Source organism: Callorhinus ursinus, unplaced genomic scaffold (genome assembly GCF_003265705.2).
Source record: "Callorhinus ursinus isolate GAN/ISIS: 27379988/994484 unplaced genomic scaffold, GSC_fseal_2.0 scaffold3, whole genome shotgun sequence".
Classification (NCBI taxonomy): Eukaryota; Metazoa; Chordata; class Mammalia; order Carnivora; family Otariidae; genus Callorhinus; species Callorhinus ursinus.
This window is the reverse complement of record NW_027397065.1, coordinates 13,773,288-13,791,489: the sequence shown is the minus strand read 5'-3', so window position 1 is coordinate 13,791,489 and position 18,202 is coordinate 13,773,288. Positions and strand designations below refer to the sequence as shown.

The 18,202-nt window shown below is 45.0% G+C and overlaps 1 protein-coding gene across 4 annotated transcripts in view; it reads left to right on the top strand.

The window, feature by feature from the left end:
* Positions 1–13,487: 13,487 nt before the first annotated feature.
* The window catches only part of ERAP1 (endoplasmic reticulum aminopeptidase 1), a 38,915-nt gene continuing 34,200 nt past the window's right edge, over positions 13,488–18,202 (top strand). The window contains exon 1 of one of the 4 annotated variants that reach the window (XM_025866810.2): positions 13,488–13,609. The gene's annotated coding sequence lies outside the window, so the exon portion shown is untranslated. Of the gene's footprint in view, positions 13,610–13,677; positions 13,796–13,966; positions 16,258–18,202 lie in introns of those variants that run through there. The other 3 variants (XM_025866809.2, XM_025866811.2, XM_025866813.2) reach the window with 3 other exon arrangements.

Genomic DNA, 18,202 nt, shown 5'->3' with positions numbered 1-18,202 from the left:
GCAGTGTGCAGAATGGGAGAAAATATTTGCAAAATATATATCTGAAAAGGGGTTAATCTCCAAAATATATAAGAAACTCATATAACTCAACAACAAAAACAGCAACAATACAACCTGATTTAAAAAGCACAAGCACAAGCACGGGGGCGGTGGGGGGGCGCCTGGGTGGCTCGGTTGGTTAGGGGTCTGCCTTCAGTTCGGGTCATGATCCTGGAGTCTGAGGATCGAGCCCCATGTTGGGCTTCCTGCTCAGCAGGGAGTCTACTTCTCCCTCTCCCTCTGCCCCCACCCTGCTTGTGTTCTCTCTCTCTCATTTACTCTCTCTCTCTCTCAGATAAATCAATAAAATCTTAAAAAAAAAAGTGCACAGGAACTGAATAGGCATTTTTCCAAAGAAGACATACAGATGGCCAAGAGATATATGAAAAGACGCTCACATCACTAATCATCAGGGAAATGCAAATCAAAACCACGAGACATCGTCCCATACCTATTCGAATGGCTGACATCTAGAAGTCAAGAGAGAACAAGTGTTGACAAAGATGTGAAAAAAAGAGAACACTTGTGTGCTATTGGTGGGAATGTAAACTGGTGTAGCCGCCATAGAAAACAGTATAGAGTTTCCTCAAAATATTAAAAATAGAACTACCGTATGATCCAGCAATCCCACTTCTGGGTATCTATCCAAAGGAAATGAAAACAGCATATTGAAAAGATAGCTGCATTCCCATGTTTATTTTGACATTATTCACAATAGCCAAGATATGGAAACAACCTCAATGTTTATCAATGGATGAATGGATAAAAAAAAGTTGTGGAATATTCAAACAATGGAATATTATTCAGCCATGAGAAAGAAGGAAATCCTGCCATTTGTGACAACACGGATGGACTTCGAGGAAATTATGCTCAGTGAGGTAAGTCAGAGAAAAAGACAAATGCTGTATGATCTCACTTACATGCGGAATCTAAAAAAAGCAAATGTAGATACAGAGAAGTATGGTGGTTACCAGGGGCTGGGGGTGTAGAAACTGGGGAGATGTTGGCCAAACTTGTAGTTTCAAGATAACAAGTTCTAGGGATCTAATGCACAGTATTGTATTATAGTTAACATTATTGTGTTATATACTTGAAAGTTGCTAAGCGACTGCTAATCTTAAGTGTTCTCACCACACACACACAAAAGAAATGATAGTTGTGTGATTTGATGGAGGTGTTAGCTACTGCTTGGTGGCAATATGCAATATATAAGTGTATCAAATCCACACGTTGTACATCTGAAACTTACACAAATTTATGTTAACTATATCTCCATAATGAAAAAGACCTATAAATCAAAGTCTTGACCCTATAATAGATAGAAAATAAGAAGAAATTGGGGCTAGACACCACAAAAGGCAGCAGAGATGGTGACTATGCTTTCAGTGGTTCTGTTCTTTTTGTGCTTAGTAGAAAATTTTTCCTTTCTTATAAATGGCAGGAGAATTCCAGGCTTAAAATTTAAAATAATTTACAAGATGAGTGTGGTTCATTTCTAATAGGCCTAATTTATCCCTGTAGCTTTAAATAGGTTAGTCTATGAATGAATTATTTTCCAAGTCTCACTTGGAAAATAATTATGAAACCTAGTAAATTTGACTTTAAATTGGCCCAGTAGGAAAAAAAAATGGTCACTGCTTCAGGATCCACTATTCTTCTATTACCCTCACGGGGTTTCAACCAATGCAGGGGTCTCAGTGTTCTTCAGATAAGCATTTGGGAACTTCCATTTCTTCCAGGGGCATGAGTGGCATGCAGCAGGTAGGAGGCAGGGGAAAGGTGAGGGAAGGGGAAAAGCAAAATGGAAAGTACTATTACTATTTTAAGATTAAAAGCAGCCAACTCCAGAAAACATTTTTGTATTTTTAACTCCTTGAACAGAGGGAAACATTTCAGTGTTATTTTTAACTTCTTACTCACGTGTCTCCTCCCTCCAACTGACTGTAAAGGAAGATGAAGGAACACGTGCTCCTTGTGGTCACCAAATAAAGGACCCAGCAGAACTTCTCCAAGACGCTACACTTCTACCCCCCCCTTACCCCCTTCTTCCTGTGCTCACTAAACCCAAGCAAGAACACGGGGACGATGTGGTTGGAAGGTGTGAACTAGAGCTGGGGTTGCAGGAGGTCTCAGACCCCAGAACTGTTCATGCGGCACTAAGTGTTGGCATTGTGGCACGCTTTGTTAATCCCATCCATCCCTCTCCCTTCTCCAACGCTGCCTCATAAATACCATGGGTATGTGAGCTTTAGGGTAGGAAAGGCAGAGATTATTTTAGAGTGACACCCTGCACCAGTAAATATACCTAATAAACATTTCTATAACCAGTTTATTTCATCTTCAAGGAATAGTTTCTCCTACAGTGAGAAACTGACCTATCTCTAATGGCCAATTAATCTCAAAATGAGGGCAAGAAATTTAAGGGGGCACGGTGAGCTGGAGGTCCTTCTGGAGAAGAAAAACCACACATTCAAGGCAGGGGTCAAAAATTCAGACACTTTGAAAGGTCCAGTGGGTAATAGGAACATATGAACCTACCACAGTACAATGGTTAGGAAATGATGTGCTGGCCCACTAGAGAATGGCTAGCCAATCCACATGTTTAAAAACAAACAAACCACCATGCTGGCTAAATTGAGAAGCTACATTCACTCCACCAAGATACCCATCTGGAAGCATTCTTTTACCTTTTAAATTTTTTTTTATTTTATTTTTTTAACTAACACAGGGCCTAAACTCATGAGATCAAGACCCCGAGATCAAGACCTGAGCTAAGATCAAGAGTCAGACATGCAACTGACTGAGCCACCCAGGTGCCCCAGGATCATTCTTTTATTTTTTTAAAATTTAATCTAATTTATATTCAATTAATTAACATATAGTGTATTATTAGCTTCAGAGGTAGAGTTCAGTGATTCATCAGTTGCATATAACACCCAGTGCTCATTACATCATGAGCCCTCCTTAATGCCCGTCACCCAGCTACCCCATCCCCCCACCCCTCTCCCCTCCAGCAACCCTCAGTTTGTTTCCTAGATTAAGAGTCCTGTACAGTTTATCTTCCTCTCTGATTTCATCTTGTTTTATTTTTCTCTCCCTTCCTCTATGCTCCTCTGTTTTGTTTCTTAAATTCCACCTATGAGTGAAATCATATAATTGTCTTTCTCTGAAAGATCATTCTTTTAAAGAAGTCCTCTGTAAAAGGGATTAAAAGGAATCGGGTTTATTTGACTGAGGTGCGGATCCCTGAGTTTTACTTATTTATTTATTTTTTTTTTTGCTTTCCCAAATAGATATTCAAAATAGAAAAAAGTTAGAGAAAGGCCAGCCCTGTGAATAGACAGGAGTAATTAACAACCTACTTGACGCTTCCGAAAGTTCTCCCTGCCCAAATTCTCTTCCCCACCGGTTTGCTGCAGCACCTAAAACGTCGCCGGCCACCTCTCTGGGCTCAGGCTGAAGGCCTGGAGGGAGTGGGCAGAGTGGGGAAGGATGTCACTTGCTCACAGTAGCACATTGGGGAGTTTGGCAGATACTTAGCTGGAATGTAGCTGAAGGCCTACAGCAACGTTATGAGAAAAGTGAAAAGGTGTCAGGATTTTGTGGAGCAAATGCAGTTCAAAAGAAATTTAAATCTCTGGCCCACCAGGAACACTGACAGCTTTAGAGCACAAAGGCTATGAGGCTGGGGAGTGAAGGAAAGCCAGGTGTCTGGTGTTGGGAATGAGGGACACCTCAGATGACTAAACTAAGGTTATTCAGTGTCTACTCTGTGTCATGTATTGTTTGGTGCTGGGGACACAGAGATAAATAAGCTATGGACCCATCCATCACGTAAGACAAACTTGGAGCTAACTCCAATATTTTATCAACTCTATGACTCACATTTTTTCATAGCTAAACAGCTTCAAAATTGACGGCATCTCACAATTTTCTTGGCAGGAGGTTTTTTCCCCCTTCTACAGTGGTACATAAAATAATTGCATTTGTTACAGAAGAAATATAGTAAATAAATTGTGACATATTACTATTGAATAGGAAGAACAATAGTTAAAATGTATACATTATAGTGAACTATTGAAAGCTTTTTTTTTTTTTTGGAAGATTTTATTTACTTATTTGATAGAGAGAGAAACAGCGAGAGAGGGAACACAAGCAGGGGCAGGGGGGAGAGGGAGACGCAGGCTCCCTGTTGAGCAGGAAGCCCCATGCAGGACTCAATCCCAGGACCCCGGGATCATGACCTGAACTGAAGGCAGATGCTTAACGACTGAGCCACCCAGGCGCCCCTATCGAAAGCTTTTAATCAGGGGAATAACATGTGAAATCTCTGTATCCGTTCTTCCCTTCCTCCTGCTTGCTCCTTCTCCTCTTATTCAGTAACTTTTCGGAGCACATACTATGGGTCATATTCTCTGTTAACATCCCAGAGATTCAATGGTGAAAAAGAGACATAACCATTAATCAACTGGCTTTAATTGGCATTTATAGAATACTTCATCTAATGGTAGCAGGATTACATAGTCTGCAGCTCACATGGAACATTTGCCAAGACAGACCACAGTCTGGGCCATAAAACATACTTTACCAAATTTAAAAGAATAAATATCACTCAAAGTATGCTTTCAGACTACTATGGAATCAAACTAGAAATGAATCATAGAAGGATAGCCAGAAATCCCAAGGTATCTGAAGACCAAATAACACATAAGGCAAAGAAGATGTGTCAAAAGAAATTAAAAAGCATTTGGAACTAAATGAAAGTGGAATATATTTTTTTTTTTCCTTAAAAGGTGGGAACTCACTGCCAGCAATGACAGAGCTAAGGCATGACTGGCTCAGGGGTGATGTCGGGAAATTTGAGGGGGATCAACAGTGGAACTGCTCTGGTTTCTCAGAGGGCTAGACTCGGTTGGTCCCTACATCTCCTCTTGCCCTTGGAGAGGTAAAGCAGGGGCCTCTGAGAGTTGGAAGAATTGGAGTAAGCTGGAAGAAGCAGGAGCTAGGGGAACTCAGGCAGCTAGAAGAGCATGTAGGAAGGTCATGGGGCTGAAGAAGAGTGCACTAGAAAAATGAAAAGGCTAGTGGCTAAAGTGCAGAGAGGAGGGTGGGAAACGAGGCTCTCTATGTTTGGGTAGAGAAAAGGACAACAGACAATGGGAGGAGGTGGGTCTCATCTAACCAGCGGGGAAAAAGAAACAGGGAAAGGCCCTAGCAACTCACAGAGGCCGCTGGCCTCCCTCCTTGATGTGGGCTACCTCCCAATTTGGGTGGGTGGGTGGGTTAGGGTGGGGTGGTTAGTGAGAGAATAGCCCTGAGAAAAGGTTAAACATCACTGGAGACTCAAATTGGAAGACAGACCTGTATTTGTAGTCTCACCTGGTACAAGTAAGTTTCATCAGAGATTTACTCCACTCCGAGGATGCTGGGTCGGGCCTAATGTTCTGGGTGGGATGCAGCCAGTGCCAAGAAGGACTCTTTTCAAGGAAAATGTCCCCAAGAAGTAGGTCTATTGGAATGAGAAGTTCACCGAGTACCTACATTCACCTGCCTGGCCTGGGGAGTCCAGGAAGAGGAGGCTTCCACAAGCAGGCTTCAATTTTTGTACAGGAGTTCTTGTCCAGGGCAAGATGCTTCACAATAGGAACTTGAGTCCCATCTTCTTGAAAAGGGTGGGATTTCCTGTCTGAGTATGCAGATTTACTGAAGGAAGATAGCAAAAGAAAATTAAGGTATTAATTTGTGTGTCTTCCTCCCCATGTTGTTGAGTCCTCTAGCTCAAGCAGATAACTGAGTTTTTAATTTCCCTGTTTTAGGGTCATTTGTGTGCTCTAAAGCAGAACTTGCTCGAAAGCAACATCTGACTATGAGAAAAGCTGAATTTTCTGGTGACTCAGTGGGGCGGAGGAAAGGGAAAATAGCAAGAGGAATTTCTAAATTCCCAACCGAGGTCAAGGTGAAGGTGTGTACTTCCCAAAGACAGAAGGAACAAGTGTACCACTAGGAAACCAGGTTCCTGGGGAGGTCCCAAGATCTCAGAGAGGCTGGGCATATGCTGCATTTAGGAAGGTTGGAGCCTAGGGCCAGAGCTATCTCTGAACCAGCAAGGCCTGGAAGCGGCAGACGCCCTGGACTTGAAGCTGAAGAAGTATGTCCATGGTAACCAGTAGGAACATAAGACCCTGGGATATTTTGGCAGTGCTTAAGACCTTGGGAAGGTGCCCTGGGGGGAGGGCGAAATGAAGCCAATGATAACTGAGACTGGATATCCCAACAATCTCATGGGATGGAATCTTAGGGTAGAATCTGTTAATTTAGATAAAAATTTAAAATGTGTTAAATTTTGCATGCTTGAGTGAGAGACTAAGATTCTTGTCCATTCGAAGGAGACAACTTTGCCTGCTGTGTGGAATGCATTGTAAGGAGGCAAGCCCAGAAATGAGGAGGATTTGGAGGCTGTTGTAGTATCTAGGCAAGAAATCGTGTGGCCCTAGATCGGGGTGATGGGAGTGGACTTTGGGGGATTGGTAAGGTAAGAAGTGGTGTCAAAATTTTTTGGTACCTGTGATGGATAGACACCTAAGGTGGCCCCCGATCCCTGCCTCCTGGTATCTATGTCCCTGTGTGATCCCCTACCCAAGAGTATGGGCAGGACCTGCCACTTTCTTCTAACTAACAGAATACAGCAAAAGTGATGGGATGTATATGATTATGTGATTGTGTTACTTAAGACTGTAAAGCTCATCTTGATTGAGTTGCTCCCTCCATTGCTGGCTTGAGGAAGGCAGACAGCCATGCTGGGGGACCCTACGTGGGAAAGAACAGGGAGATGAGGGCAGACTTCAGTCAACAGCCCCAAGAAATGGATGAGCTCAGTCCTATAAACTAATGGAACTGAATTCCTCAAAAGCCTGAGTGAGCTTGGAAGTGGATCCTTCCTTAGTCAAGCCTTAGATGAGACCACAGTCCTGGATGACATCTTTTTTTTCTTTTTTTTTTTAGAGAGAGGCAGAGAGGGGGGTGGTGGGAAGTGCAGAGAGAGAATCCCAAGCAGACTCCATGCCCAGCTCGGAGCCCAACGTGGGGCTCAGTCCCACAACCCCAAGATCACGACCTGAGCCGCAATCAAGAGCCAACAGTAAGACGCTTAACCGAATGAGCCCCTGGATGACATCTTAATTGCCACTTTGTGAGACCCTCAGCAGAGGACCCAAATAGGCTGTGCCTGTAAGCCAGACCCCCAGAAACCGTGAGGCAATAAATGTGTGTTTTTTCCAGCAACTAAATTTGTTACATAGCATAGTTCAGCATAATACTCTGTTCTTAAGGGCACCTGTCACCTGTCTCTTCCCACCCACAGGCAAATCTAAAGGCCTATATAAGAAAGAAATCATTACTTTCTATTCACACACTTCCTCAACTTGTTTTTCTGGCTTTTTCTAGTTGTAGCCTCTCTGCTTGAGACCTGGTTTTTGATTTCTCTTTGGTTCTAGTTGGAATGATACCTTCTCTGGACTTTATGTAGGTTTTTGGGCCCATGTTTTTGCTGGACAATGTTTTTGATTCTGCTTCTCTCCCTGTTCCCTCCTTGTACCCCTGTTCCCCCTGCTCCCCACATATTCTCCCCTCCCCCATCACAGTAGTTGCTGTCTTTTTTTTTTCTTTTAAAGATTTTTATTTGTTTGAGAGAGAGAGAGAGAGACAGAGAGCATGGGGGGAAGGGAGAGAGAGAATCCTCAAGCAGACTCCTCGATGAGTGCACAGCCCCAACGTGGGGCTCAATCCCACCACCCTGAGATCATAACTTGAGCCAAAAGCAAGAGTCAGATGCTTAACCGATCACGCCCCCAGGTGCCCCTAGATGGTAGTTTAGACAGACGATAGCTTAGAAACCAGATCGAAGAAGAGGAAGTTAGAAGTTACAGTACTAGTTAAGAGGGTATTTGTAATAGCACTTGTGAGATGACTGGAGGCAATAGGAATGAAGAGGAAGAGAAAGATTGCAGACACCCTTTGGAAGTAATATTGACAGGCCCAGGTCAAGCTGAGTGGTAAAAGAGCAAAGGTCCTAGGTGATAATGTGTTAATGGCTCATAGCGTGGGTGACTAGGTTGAAAACAAGATCATAACCGCACTTGGAAGAGTCTACCCCTCACTGATTCCTTTTAAACCAAGATGGCACACAAGTGAACCTACACTAGGAGACATCTGAAAAGCGGGAGCACTTAATCTCTAGAATTCCTCCTAGTTCCACCACTATAGCTCTGTCACTTCCTAGCTATATATCCCAGCAGCTATTTACCTTACAGAGCCTCCATTTTCTCACTGGAAATGATAACGGCACATACCCTAGAGTGTTCTTGAGAATTAAATGATGCGTTTCGTATAGAGTGTTTGGCACAGAGCTCGGCACACAGGAAATGCTCAAAATGCACCAGTTTTTATTACTGAGATGTGCTCCCTTTGGCCCCTTGTGCTTTTACCAGTTTCAGATTTCCTGCTGCTTTGAGAGCTCCTTTCTAAACTCTATGTTTCATCTCCTAGTTTTCACAGAGCTCCTAGGTTTGGCTTTTTCTTGCTTTGACTTTGTTACTCATCTAGGCTTAGGACATGACTGCCAGTACCTGGCCATAGATAAGGAATCCTTCAGGTTTAGGCTTCTGCCCCTTTCTTCACCTCGTGTTTCAGCTGGGTCCAAGGGACCGAATGCCCAGGCCTGCTTTTCTTCTAGATCTGCCAACAGAGAAATCTATACAGCAGACTTTTGAAAGGCTTTGGGAGGACTGTAATTTTAAATACATTTGAGTACATGATTTCTCCTGCAAAATGCAGCAAAGTGAGTTTTAAAACTTTGTGACTGCTTTAACTCCTTCATGAAATTTTAGAAATGCAGCTTCAGTCTTTTTTCTTTTTAGATTTTTACCACTTCAGAAATTGACCGTGCCTATGATGATGAACAGAACAACAGGATTGGACTGCGGTGTGGATTTTGCGTGGTTGGGCAGGTCCACTCAAGAGTCAAGTGGCTCTTCCTCTCACATCAGCTCATTATAATTCTAATCCATGCCTCAGGGAAATTACCAACTACTCAAGTTCTAGATATCGAGTCCCCCCCTCCCAAAGAGTCAAAACAGTGAATATTAAATCCACGGCTGATGAAAGTCTATTATATGCTTATTTTTTTTGATGATGTCCTGGAAGACAGCGATATCATTCACAAAATACGACAATACTGTGCTGAATGCACAGAGTGTTTAGAAAGAACTCATCCCTGATTTAAGCCATCTTTGAGAGTGATTATTTCGTATGCCATATTTCTAAATGCTGAGCTGATCTGGTCTTGCAGTGTCTGAACAGACAGAGTCTGGGGCAGGTTTTTTGCCATTCAAACTTACGGTAGAAATGAGCTTTGAGGACATTGAAAGGCAAGTAAAAGAAACACACCTGAGTGTTAAACAAGTGGTAGGAAAAGTCTCTGATTCCCCCTTTTCCCTCTCTGTCTCACTCACGCACACGCACACGCACACGCGCGCCACACTTACAAAGCCTGACCCATGAGGCCATAGGCTCTCCTCCCTTCCTGGTGTCACAGTCCCTTTCCTTTGGCCACTCCCCATCGCCAGTGAAATTTCTGGGGTTCTGCAGACTACACAGCGGGCAACTGTAGAGTGAAGATGTGGTGATTATGCGGCTTTATCAATGAGTCTGTCAAAAGATGGAGTTGTTCTTAGGGGCTCCTTATCTGAAATTGAGCGACATCCAACTTACTTAAATGAAGTTGGTTGATGTGAAATGTAGTTCAGGTTTAGGCTTCACCGGAATTTCGGTCAGTCAACTTTAAACAAGGTATGGGAAGTGAAGGAAAAAAAAAAAACCAACACTCCTGTTTCCCGTGGCACACCAAGGACACTACCTTCCGTTAAGTGACTAGTGGAGCTAGTGGGTTATGAGACTGTGATTTGTTACCTCTCTTAAAATTGCATGTGGCTGATAGCCAATTCAATCAGTCTTAATCCAAAAGAGCTGGTTTATTGAGAGGATGCAGGATGGCCCACAGGCCTGAAGAGCTAGCCTCAGGAAGGAGGCAGCTTCAGCCATGAGGCTGAGATCAGAAAATGCGCACAGAAAGGGATCTCTCAAACTCTGCCTCTTCTTTCTTTTTGTCCTCTTTGGTGCAGGGTTCATTGTCTTAGGCATTGTGCCACGGTGAGAATTTGGCCGTTAACTCTAAGGCCATATTCTTCCAGCACTGGGACCACAAAGGAAAAAAAGGGGGGGCTTCCCTGCCAGCATCAGCCAGAATAATGCTGGGCAAGGCCTCTGACTGATCCGGCTTTTGTCATGTGCCCATCCTTGTGAGATAGGGAAACTGAAGGGACTTCACGAAGAACTGCTTTTTTTTTTCTTTCTCCTTTTCCTGCTTCTTTTCTTGCTAGCACCTGCACCCCCACCTTACACATGACTTATAGTACAGTGAATGTAGGTCCTCCTTGTACAGGCCGAGGAGTTATTTTTTTTTTTTTTTGGACTCTTCCAGCACAATAGATAACATCTGAGGAGTGACCAGTTGAGGTCATCCTGTATGTTTTCCAGACACCTTGAGGCCAAGACCCCTGCAGGGCTCCAGGGCCTAAGTGACTTATGGAGGACACCTGAGCACTCGTCCTTGTTTTGACCAATTCCTAGATGCCTGAGAGGACATGTACACCAGACCGCAATTCTCAATAAAACCCCAAGACCCAAGCAAAGTCAAGACTCACTCTCCTTTCCCAGTTTCCCAGATGTTCTGTCTGTATCTCCAGTCTCTCTACATCTTCAGTAAATTCTGCTCTCACTTCCTCTTGGCTTCTGTTTTATTTCTATCCTACATGAAGCCAAGGACCGTCTTTGTGGGTCCTGCGGGACCCCGTCCGGGTTCTCAGACCCAGCCAGCCTATGTCACTTGGGCCAATCACTGTGGCCAGAGACTGGGGTTGTTATGTTCGTCCTAGACTGAGATTGAGTCATGTGACTGTGCTTTTACCAGGAGGGGAAGAACACATGCTGAACAGACAAAAGCGGGGAGAAAAGTCCCTAGAGACATTCAAAGATAATAAATCATAACTCGATGCTTGGCAATGTGTTTATGTCACAGAGGTAAACATTCATCATTCTCCCAAGTGCCCCATGCCTCTCATTAGACTTACAATCAATTTTCTAATTATTTTTTGTCCATAAAGACATTCAAAATTACTTGATATCTCCTTATAATTGTTTTATTTGTTCAGTTTCTTTTTTAAATATTTTATTTATTTATTTGACAGAGAGAGAACAAGCAGGGGGAGCAGCAGAGGCAGACAGAGAAGCAGGCTCACCCCTGAGCAGGGAGCCCAACGTGGGGCTCGATCCCAACATGACCTGAGCCAAAGGCAGACGCTTAACCGACTGAGCCACCCAGGTACCCCTATTTGTTCAGTTTCAATACAGGTTAATATTCATGGTGAATATTGTGATTGGCTTACTTGGTACGTCTTCCAATGTCGTTTCAGAATTCCTCACTCCACTGCAGAGTCTGGAAAGCAAATACTTCTTTTCCCAGATCTCCTTGCACCTAGGTTCTGGGTACACATCAGGCTCTACCGAACAGAACCACTGGTAGGACAGCTGAATTTGAAACTGAGTTTTAAGTGGGGAGAGAGGCCCGGCTTGAGATACTCATTTTGCTGGACAGACTTTAACATCATGACATGGTTCCAAAGCCAGAACCTGTGCTAGCAGCTGCCCAGTTTAGCAGATGGCTTCTGGGTTGTAGCAAAAGAACTAGTTTCAGTGGTGGCCAAGTTCTACCTTATGGCTTTGGAATTTGTTCTTGGAAGCTCCCCCTAGTGTGTGTGTTTTAAATGTTCCCAGTGATTATGTAAGTCACGTGAAAGCCGGCAATAAATCCTTCTTTAATTAAATAGCTTGAATGGATTCTATTCTCTGTGATTGAACCCTCACTGATACAACACAGAAATTAGTCTTTAAAAGATCACTGGACATTTTGGCTGTTTCATTCTTCTTTTCCATCTTTTTGATTATATGCATACTAAACACAAAATGAGGTTGGCTTTATTGTTGCTTTTAGTGAACAGGTGAATTGGAAAGTGATCACAGTCACTGATAAGGGGTTTGTTGGATTCTTAGGGAACACCTGCTATTATTCAATATGCCTGTGTCGGAGATCTTCCATTTGCCTCTCCAGATCCACAGAGCATGCATGAACTTACTGGGTAAGAAGTTCTCACCCGAGCAACCTGGCTCACTCACTGACATCTGGAGGCCTTGGAGGCTATAGCTATCCACTGACTCCCCTGCCACAACTGCAAATGAAAAAATCACCTAACCCCAAAGCCCATTTCTTGTTGAATTGTAAAGAAAGAAAACTTGCCTTGATCTCACCCTGTTTGGGGGCTGGGGACAGATTGTTAATTTTATATTACAAAATATCCTTGACTGGAGAGACTATGCAGAACAAAATATATTTCGTTATTTTTCAAAACGGACATAAAATTGAGAAACAGAAGTTAAGAAATACTGTTCCAGGGACTTGGAACCCCAAGCTCTCAAAGGGAAGGAGGCCAGGAAAGAAATGAGAGAAGACAGCCTGAGTAAAGCAAGAAAAAGTTCCCAGAGGGGTTGGTCCATTCACCAACTTGTAGCATTTAATGAGTATGAAAGCTTGTGTTTTCTTGTCTTGTTACCTCATTTACCCTCAATTGTTTAAAGATGGGCTTTTTTGGACATTTCATCCAGTCTTGATGTTCTAAGGGTATCGAATAAATGGTCATCTGATTTGGAAAAGCAGAGGGAACGTTTTACTGTGGGGAGCAGCAAATCTTTGGGGCCCAAGCGCCCCCATGTGGTGGCGGGAAGTTCCAGGGGTGGGGGGGCTATCTACATCCCCTTCGTCCTCCGAGGCATCTCCTAGAGTAACCCCCACTCCACTAAAAGCCCAGAGGATTCAACATTCTGCACAAGGAGTCCTTCCAAGGTTCTTGTTTCTTTCGGAGGCGGGCCAAGAGCTCCCAGCCCATTTGCAGAGACGAGATGATGGACACCGCTTGAGTCCAACCGGCGTGGAGCCCGTCCAGAGTTGGTGGAGCCGCGGGCTGGAGTCCAGCCTCGGTCACTTTCCGGAACACACGCCCGTTTTTAATGTTTTCAACGCCCCGCTGGGCCGATGGCTAACCGTTGGAAAAAAATAACCTCCAAAGACACTCAGAGAGAACGATCTGCGTTCAGAAAGGAGTGCTGCTTCCCACCTGATCCCCACCCTGTATTGCAACTCCGCTGTTTCCCTTGCGCATCTGCGAATTTCCGTCGGGGGTCCCGCGGTCTCCTTCGCGCGGCCCCACTGCCGGGTTTCTCCTTCCCCGGCTCCCGCCTCCGCCGGGGGTTCTCCCGCGCCGGTCAGAAGGGCCCCGGCCGACGCGCACCTCGCGCCTGCCTGCCTGCCTCTGCCCGGGCTCCACTTTCACTTTCTGTTCCGGGGTAAGGGAGGCCGGCGGCAGCGGCGCGAGGGTGAGCCGATTCCGTCGCGGACCCCCAGGTACAACGTGCCCGTCCCCAGCGCAGCTCTCGGGGAGGCTGGAGAAGGGCTCGGTCCCGGCAACCTCCTGGTGCCCGCCGGGGAGGCCCGAAAACCCGGGCGCGCGGCGGAGGAGAGTGAGGCGCCGGGACGCCGAGCCGGGGAGAGTCGTGGGACCTGGGCCGGAGTCCTCACGGAGGGCGGCAGGTTTGGCGGCCGGCCCAGCCTTGCTCGGGTCCTTCTCGGGCGCGAGAACGCAGGGGGCGCAGGGCCAGTACGCCTGTTCCGCGCGTTCTCTCGGCCGCGCCACTCGCGGGCAGGCGCGAGCCTCCCCCTCCGTGCTACGCCTCGCAGCTGGGTTCCTGCCAGCCTCCGGGTCCCCCAGCCTCCCGAGTGGCGCCAAACGGAAGGGCGGGGAGGACGGCGGGTTCGGCTGCGAAGGGTACCTTGGGGATAGTTGCCAGAGAAACAAACGTGGCTTTGCATTAACTAGTGGGTTGGGCGTGTTGAGGGATCGGAGTCCATACATGTCCTCAAGATCAGTTCTTTCCTTGCTTCTCCTGTACTTATTCCCAGCAATTGTCTTCCCTTCACTCTGGCTCCAAGCCAGAGTTTTATTCAGGTAAAGTTCTCCTATGTGAGCAAATTAAAGTTTCCTGTCTGGGTGCCTTACTTGCCAGGTGGGCCTGCAAGTTAATTTCAGGGAAGGAAAGGAGCAGACACTTCCTTACCGTTTTCCTGGAGGTTTTTTTTTTGTGTGTGTAGGCCAGGTTCTGAAAGAAATGCTCAGTTTTCTGGTAAATGCCCAGAGCATTTGCTCTCAACTCAGGATGTGGTCAGCAATTAGAAACAAGAACAAAAACCTTTAAAAAATTGGCCAGTGCTTTTCTTTTCCCAAGGATTTGGACTTGTACTGATACCATAGCCCATTTTCAGGTGGACCTAAATGAAAAAATTCTAATTGGTTAAAAAAAAATGCAAGTTAATTCAACATTTATTTGTTTGTTTACCAGCAGTAACAACCTACTACAGTGCTTGTTAATTTCATCATTCAGAATATTTTGGAAGGAAGTCTGTTACCTCTTGATGATAGATTTCACATTGAGCAGTGTTCCAATAAAGGGAAGGGTGAGCTAACCCAGGATCAGTTGCCCCTGCCTTCTTTGTGAGTGGGAAAAGTCATAATCACTAAAGACGACTAAATAAGTTTCCTAAAGTAACTTTGAACTCTTCCTGGCAGTGAAGTTAGGTACTCTGTTACCACCACCTTGACTGGGAAAGATGCTTTATTTAGTAAAATCAGATGCCAAAGGCAGATACTTTTTAAAACTGTAAAGAAATGCAGTAAAGGACAGGAAAGTCCTTGAAAGCCTTTATCTCTGTGCTCTAAACATGTGTATTCATCTGTCTGCTGGTAGTTTTCCTTGGATATCTCAGAGATAGCACAAATATTTAAAAAAAATGAATCCTTAATTCCCTGTCCTCTCTTTTAAAACTCTCCCATCTCTCGTCTTCTTCTCAGTCAATGGCACCTAGGACTACCCAGATGCTCATTTTAGAAACCTGGCAGCCATTCCGATGCGTTCTTTCAGTCACCGCCCCCACTTCCAGTCCAGCCCAGATGTAGATGTCGAGTGCATCCATCTCTGTCTCCCCCTCCCCCACTCCCTTGCGTTTTCTCTGGTGACACCGCCAGAGTGCAAGCCACCAGCTTAACTTTGTCTAGACTAGTTTCTAACTGTTTTCTTGGCCATTCCTCCTGCTCCTTTCTTGATCCATGTAGCTTCTTAAAGTGTGAACTGGATCCTAAGACCTCCCAGCTCAACACCCAGTGGCTTCTCATTGCACTTAGGCTGGGAGCCAAAATCCTTAACAAGCTTACAGGCTGAGTGGTGGTCTGGTCGCATCCGCCTCTCCAGGTGCATCTTTCTGCTGCATGATGTGCCTCGGGTTCCCTGGCCTTCATAACCAGGACTCGCCTACTGTACCTAGGAACAAGCTTGTTGTTCCCTCTGTCTGGAAAACTCTCCTTCTCCTTCTTTTCTTAGCTAATTTGAATTTGTCCTTGAAATCAGCTTAAATGTCCTCAGTGAGCCCCCGATGTAAATCACTCTGCCCCGTTACTCTCTTTCAGGAGGTGTGTGTTTTTCTTTCATAGCTCTAATCACGGTTAAAAATTCCTCCCTACCCTGAGCCCCATAAGCGGTTTGAGTTCAAGGATCTGTGCTGTCTTACATTGCTAGTGTCCAGCAAAATCCCTGGCACGTAATAGGTCCTCAGTAAATATTTGGGGAATGAATGATTGAGAATATTTTAACTTAGTCTTTACAACATACTGTGAGAGAGGTATTATTTTCTCAAATTACACATGAAGAAAATGGGGCGCCTGGGTGACTCAGTCGGTTAAGCATCTGCCTTTGGCTTAGTTCATGATCCCAGGGTCCTGGGATCAAGCCCCACATCGGACTCCCTGCTCAGTGGGGAGCCTGCTTCTCCCTCCCCCTCTCCCTCTGCCTGCCGCTCCCCCTGCTTGTGCTTGCTCTCTTTCTCTCTCTCTCTGTCAAATAAATAAATAAAATATCAAAAAAAAAAAAGAGAAGAAAATGTAACCTGTCCAAGATCACAGTCGGTGGAAGAGCAAGAACTTTGCCAGGTTTTCTTTTCTGACTGTAAGTGTAATATGTATTATTGTTAATATAGCTATAGTTATAAATATGTATATCTGTATTCTGACATGTATGCTGTCTACCTTACATGTTCCATTGTGGTTTCCTGGCATTATATCCTCTTTTGAGACACAGCCATGGTTCTCTTTGACTCTGTCTCCTCATGGACTCAACCTTGCAAAGCCTTGGGTGTGGGTCCCACTGCCAACTCCTTTAGCAGCCTGTAGGCCTGGCTGGCAGCTCAGAACCAGTTGGAATTTTTAGATTTCCTCCTCCTGGACTTTGGGGAACACTTGGGGACTTCGGGGCATCTCCCATGCCTGAACCTGCCACCCTCATTGCACTCCCTACCTTCTTGGAGCATGGGCTGCACCCACAAAGCCACTGCCGTCAGAAATTCAAAATGGAAGCATCACTCAAGTTCCCTTTATTTCTCATGTCCCAGCGTCAAGGGAAATCCATCGTTTTGCCCCTGCACTAGAATTCTGCCTGAGGAAGTTAAAGTGGGAACCCTTTATTATTCTGGTGTTTAAACTTTATTCTTCTCCCTCAAATTGCTTCAGTTCTCCATAGCTAGAAGCATCCTCTAGTTGGTTCCTACACACACATACAAAACAAGAAACACATAAACAAAAAAACCCTGTTCTCTCTGTTGAACCTTTGATTCTCTCTTCCCTTTCATCTGGGTGATACCTTTTGAACTGAGATTATGGTGCCTCTGTGCTTGACTGTCTCTACTGCGTTGGTATCCTTTCTGTTTGCCTGCAGGTCTGCTCTGTGGGGAAGGGGGATGGGGGGCCTTCTATCAGGGGAGCAGGATGGAGAGTGAGGGGTCAGGGAGAGCACATCGGTTATTACCTTGAAGGGGTATTCTTCCACATAGCGTTCGAGGGCTAAGACCGGAGTTTGGCAAGGATTATCTAGAAGGTTCTCAGATTGGCTCTCCAATAGAATCTCTGGGAAGATTTTTAAAAATTCTGGTGCCCCGACCTCATCACCATAGATTTCAGTTTAATTGTTCTAGATAGGGACCCAGGCCTCAGTCATTTTAAAAGCTGCCTTGGTGATGTTAGAGTTAAGTGCTGACGTAGAGGTAGAATCCCATGTACCAGACTGTAGCATTACTACTTTTCTCATTTGATGTCTGTGTTCGGAGCCCAAGGAGTTTGAGGGAATTAGGACCAATTACCTGGACTCATCTAACAGATGAGTCTGTTAGACTCATCTGTTAGATGAGTCCTGGCAAACACCTTTTAGAGAGATGTCTTTGTCTAACAGAGAGAAATGTGCTGAGTTCTCAGCCATGGTTGCCAACTGTCTTATAATTCACATTCCTTTTGTGTCCTAAGACCTTTAAAATAAAGTGCCAAATATAGTCTGCAGCATGACTCCCAACACACTTTGAGCATAATCTTGGAGTCGCTCCCTTCCTTGCCTTGTGAATAATCACTCTCCATCCAGATTGATTGCCCTGTCCACATTGATGGCCCAGCCAGCCCTCAGCTTTCTCCCTTCGTGCTTTAACTCCTGCCCTGGTTTGCTCCACCTGCAGTGTCTTTAATGCCCTCCCTTCATTTCCAAATCCAACCCATCCTTCCAAACCATGCTCCAGTGCTGGTCTTGCATGAAGGCACCCCAGAGTCGCTGTGCAGCAGATGTCACTCTCTCCCTTCTCCCCCAGCACTTGCTGTTATTATTATTCTTAAAATGCTCCATACTTTCTCTGGTGCATTCTGTCATTCGTATATGAATGTTTTCTGCCTTTCCAGATTTTGAAGTCCTTGACTGTGGGATTTGTGTCTTGTGTGTTATTATATCCCACACAGTACTCAGCACGCCGCCTTGTATGTGGCAGGCATTCAACATGTATTTTTGGATGACTGTAAGAGAGAATCCAGGAGACTGTTATGTTTGTCACAAACGATTGGTGTGAAAATCACCATAAACC